The sequence below is a fragment of the Tamandua tetradactyla genome, chromosome 2 (assembly GCF_023851605.1).
Source record: "Tamandua tetradactyla isolate mTamTet1 chromosome 2, mTamTet1.pri, whole genome shotgun sequence".
NCBI lineage: Eukaryota > Metazoa > Chordata > Mammalia > Pilosa > Myrmecophagidae > Tamandua > Tamandua tetradactyla.
Window position 1 is genome coordinate 157,626,928 of NC_135328.1, and position 5,456 is coordinate 157,632,383.

Genomic DNA, 5,456 nt, shown 5'->3' on the forward strand with positions numbered 1-5,456 from the left:
GTGTGCAGTGGTGTGGGGCATGTTGAGATATCCCTTCTAAGGTGAAGAATAAGTTGCTGCATCCGGTCCCTCCTATGACAAAAAAGAGGTACAGCACCCAGTTTGTCTTTGTGGATTTTGGTAACAACATATTTCTCATTTGGGTGTGCTACTCCAGCCCATTTATTAAATGACCAGAAAAGCTGCTAATTTTGAGTGGGGACCTGATCAAGAGGAGGCTCTGCGACAGGTCCAGGCTGCTGTACAAGCTGCTCTGCCACTTGGGCCATATGATCTAGCAGATCCAATGGTGCTGGAAGTGTCAATGGCAAAAAGAGATGCTGTTTGGAGACTTTGGCAGGCCCCTATAGGAGAATCACAATGCAAACCCTTGGGACTTTGGAGCAAAGCCTTACCATCTGCTGCAAATAACTACTCTCCTTTTGAGAAACAGCTTTTGGCCTGCTACTGGGCCTTAGTAGAGACTGAATGCTTAACCATGGGCCACCAAGTTACCATGAGACCTGAGTTGCCTCTCATGAGCTGAGTGTGGTCAGACCCACCAAGCCATAAAGTTAGGTGTGTGCAGCAGCACTCTATTGTAAAATGGAAATGACATATACAAGATAGGGCCAGAGCAGGTCCTAAAGGCACAAGTAAGTTACATGAGGAAGTGGCCCAAATGCCCATGATCTCGGCTCCTGCCACAATATCTTCTCTTTCCCAGACCAGAGCTATGGCCTCTTGGGGAATTCCTTACAGTGAATTGACTGAGGAAGAGAAAACTCTGGCCTGGTTTACAGATGGTTCAGCACGATATGCAGATACCACCCGAACGTGAACAGCTGCAGCACTACAACTACTTTCTGGGATGTCCTTGAAGGACAGTGGTGAAGGGAAATCCTCCCAGTGGGCAGAACTTCGAGCAGTGCACCTGGTTGTTCATTTTGATTGGAAGGAGAACTGGCCAGAGGTGCGTTTGTATACTGACTCATGGACTGTTGCTTATGGTTTGGCTGGATGGTCAGGGACTTGGAAAGACCATAATTGGAAAATTGGTGACAAAGTGGTCTTGGGGAAAAGTATGTGGATAGACCTTTCTGAGTGGGCTAAAAACATGAATATATTTGTGTCCCATGTGAATGCGCACCAGAAGGTGACTTCAGTAGAGGAAAGTTTTAATAATCAAGTGGATAAGACGATCTGTTCAGTGGGTACCAGTCAGCCTCTTTCCCCAGCAACTCCTGTCATTGCCCAATGGGCTCATGAACAGAATGATCATGGTGGTAGGGATGGAAGTTATGTATGGGCTTAGCAACATGTATGTATGGGCTCAGTAACATGGACTTTCACTCACCAAGGCTGACTTGGCTGCAGCCACTGCTGAGTGCCCAATCTGCCAGCAACAGAAATGGCACCATTCCCCGAGGTAACCAGCGAGCTACATGGTGGTAGGTTGATTATTGGACCACTCCCTTCATGGAAGGGGCAGTAATTTGTCCTAACTGGAATAGACACATACTCTAGATATGGGTTTGCTTTCCCTGCATGCAATGCTTCTGCCAAAACTACCATCTGTGGGCTTACAGAATGCCATTTTCATCATCATGGTATTCTACACAGCATTGCTTCTGATCAAGGAACACACTTCACAGCAAATGAAGTGTGGGAATGACCACATGCTGATGGAATTCTCTGGTCTTACCATGTTCCCCATCATCCAGAAGCAGCTGGATTGATAGAACAGTGGAATGGCCTTTTGAAAACTCAATTATGGTCAAACTAGGTGACAATACCTGGAAGAGCTGGGGTAATGTCCTTCAGGAAGCTGTATATGCTCCGAATCAGTGTCTGCTGTGTGGTACTGTTTCTCCCATAGCCAGTATCCATGGTTCCAGGAATCAAGAGGTGGAAATGGGAGTGGTGCCACGCACTATTACCCCTAGTGATCCACTAGGAAAATTTTTGCTTTCTGTCCCTGAAAATCTGAGCTCTGCTGGTCTACAGGTTTTTGTTCCAAAGGGGGGAGTGTTTCCACCAGGAGAAACAACAATGATTCCATTGAACTGGAATCTAAGACTGCCACCTAGTTGCTTTGGGCTACTCATGTCCCTGGATCAACAAGCCAAGAAGGGGATTACATTATTGGCAGGGGTGATTAACCCTGACTATTCGGGGGAAATAGGACTGCAACTACACAATGGAGGTAAAGTAGAGTTTTCTTGGAATATAGGAGATCCCCTAGGGCATCTTTTAGTACTACCATGCCCTGTGATTAAAATCAGTGGAAAACTGCAACAGCGCAATCCAGGCAGGACTATCAATGGCTCTAAAACTTCAGGAATGAAGGTTTGGGTCACCCCACCAGGCAAAGAACCATGGCCAACTGAAGTGCTTGCTGAGGGTAAAGGGAACATGGGATGGGTAGTGGAAGAAAGTAGTGGTAAATATGAACTATGAACACATGATCAGTTACAGAAATAAGGACTGTAATGCTGTTTTGTTCATGTTATACTATTTAAATTGTAAGATATCAAGTTTAAGAAAGAATATTACCCAAGGACTTGCACCCTATTCTGGAGAGATTTAATATGTTTCCAGTTATATGCAGGATAGTTGAGTATTGTTGGGTGAAAGGAAAAAATGTGTGTTTTATTGTTTTTATTTAGAAATTAGGTATGGTTTAAGGTGATATGTATAACTGCCAAGTTGACAAGGGGTGGACTGTCATGGTCAGGTTCATGTGTCAACTTGACCAAGTGGTGATATCTGTTTATGTAGTTGCGCAAGTGCTGGCCTGTCTGTTGCGATGAGGACATTTTATAGAATTAAATCATGATCTTGTCAGCTGCATCCACAGCTGATTCCATTTGTAATCAGCCAAGGGGCATGTCTTCTGCAATGAGTGATGTTTAATCTAATCACTGGAAGCCTTTTAAGGAGGATTCAGAAGAGACAGTCTCTTTCTGCTTTGGCTGGCAAGCTGTCCTGTGGAGTTCATCCAGACTCTCCATCAGAATTGTTGGCTTCACAGCCTTCATTGCATATTTTGGACTCTGTATTACATGGTTATGTGAGACACTTTTATAAATTTTATATTTGCGAGTGTTTCCTGTTGATTCTGTTTCTCTAGAGAACTCTAATACAGTATCTCTCAACCAATGTAGTCCTAAGTGAAGGCTTATTAGGTCAAAAGCTATTGTGTTTTATCTAGAGTGGAGACTAAAATAAAACCAGTGGAGAGGAGTAGGAGGATGGAGGGATTCAACAGAGATATAGCCAAGAAAAATATAAAACTTATAGATTACCTCATGTGTTTGAACATCGTGAAAGGAGAAGTATACTTCAGTCCCAGAGTTTGAAAATTAAATAGTGATGGTTACCTAGAAAACAAAGCAAACAAAACCAAGGAAGTTATTATCTTGAGAGAAAACAAAAAGTTGTATAAGAAAGAAAGTGAATCATAATATACTGTGTGCTTCATCTAGAAATAATATTTACATAGTTCTATAATGAATATTTATTCATTAATTGAATATTTATTTTAGGTTAGGGTGTATTTTTTCTCCTCCATAATTCCAATTGCCAATCTCTTCCTCCAGCAGTACTCAGCTACCATTTAGCACATTCTAATACTCCTCATATAAAAATTATGTAGACTGTCCATTTATTCCCACACTATGCTATGAATTCCCATAATCTTTCAACTAATGCCATAATTTCTTGAAGGAAAGGCCTCAATCAGTAGCTTTCTCTCCATCTGGGGACACTTCTTCATATAAAAAAAATACATATACCCCTGAGGGGTGTCAGCCCATGATGCCAAGCACTGAGACATCCTTGGCCCTGAAAGTAAGCCAGGTCTATGTGTGAACAGCCCTGAGACTCCCAGTTTATAGAAATGGAATCTCCTGGAGTAACATGGTATAATTAGACAGGGGAGGATGAAGAGATATCAGGGTTATTTTAACTGGGGCTTTAGGAACCTGGAAAAACCATCTAAATATTCTCTTGCCATATATATATTAGTATCCTATGGCTGCAATAACAAAGCTTTACAAATTTAGTGGCTTAAACCCCCCCAATTTATTCTCTTATCATTCTTAAGGTCAAACGTCTGCAATGGATCTCATGGGGCTAAACTTGATGTGTTGTTGGCAAGGTTGAATTTCTTCTGGAGGCTCTAGGGGAGCATCCATTTCCTTGCCTTTTCCACCTTCTGGAGTCTGTCCACATTCCTTGGCTAGTGGCCTTCTTCCACCTTCAAAATCAACAATTGCAACTCCAACCTCTGCTTCCATAAATACATCTCCTCTGACTGTAACCCTTCTCCCTACCTTTTGTAAGGACACTTGGATTGCATCTGTCCCTCCAGGATAATCTAGGACAATTTCTCCATCCCAAAATCATTTGCATAATCACATCTGCAAATCTCTTTTTTATACTTTTTGTATGCTGTATGCCAGGGCTCACATTTCATTGTTTTTCCATCGAGTATCCCCTTATTGCAACACCATTTGTTGAATTTTTATTTGTTTGTTTGGTTGCTTGCTCATTTTTGGACAGTGCATGGGCTGGGAATTGAACCCAGGTCTCCTGCATGGCAGGCAAGAATTCTACCACTGAACTACCCTTGCACCTCCTAAAAATCTCTTTTATTGTGTAATGTAGCATAGGTTCCCAGGATTAGGATGTGGGCATCTTTTGGGGGCATTATTTAATCTACCACTCCCTGCCTCATAAAAAAGGGATCCAGTTAGCAGGTCTGGTTGTGGGGTTTTAAAGAGTTGTGACCTCTACCCTCTCACTCTAAGTCTAGAGAAGGTTACCAGGGTCCTTGATCAATGGTTTCTTCACAGCCTATCCTCCTCAATAGCTCCAATCCAGATATCATTCACAGCCCACCTGAGCCCTTGCTTGCACAAGAGTTTTGTTTAGACTTAAAATTCCAACATCTCTGCAGATCTGCAGTTCCCAAAATAAATTTCTGGAGCTGTGCCTCAGCCAACTGAGCATACCACTGAGAGCCTTATAGGGTGGCTTGGGGGATAAGAGACATTTTATTTGGCCTCTACTATGTGACACCCTCTCCTTTTTACTTCTCCCATTGCTCTCTCTGAAAACTGCACTTACTTTGAGTTGCTGAGATTTAAAAACCCCGTTCTCCTTCCCATAGATTGCTTGAAGTCAGGGTATCCTGTACTAGCTAAGTGCTTGTGCTAGCAAGACCTTCCCCTTCTATTAGTCAGGGTTCTCCAGAGAAACAGAACCTACAGGAGATATAGAAAGATGGATAAATAGATAGAAAGAAAGAAAAATAGATAGATAGTAAGATATAGACACATTGTGTAGTACATAGGTAGTATATAAAGATATATAATATATACGTAAATATTTAGAGATTTATTATAGGAATTGGCTCATGTGACTGTGGGTATTGGCAAGTCCAAATTCCATAGGACAGACTGCACATTTGA

General features: G+C 42.2%; 1 non-coding gene across 1 annotated transcript; it reads right to left on the minus strand.

Annotated features, from left to right (window-relative positions):
* Positions 1-4,545: 4,545 nt before the first annotated feature.
* Positions 4,546-4,616, minus strand: TRNAG-GCC (transfer RNA glycine (anticodon GCC)). The gene has a single exon. It is a non-coding gene; the product is annotated as a tRNA-Gly (tRNA).
* Positions 4,617-5,456: the final 840 nt, after the last annotated feature.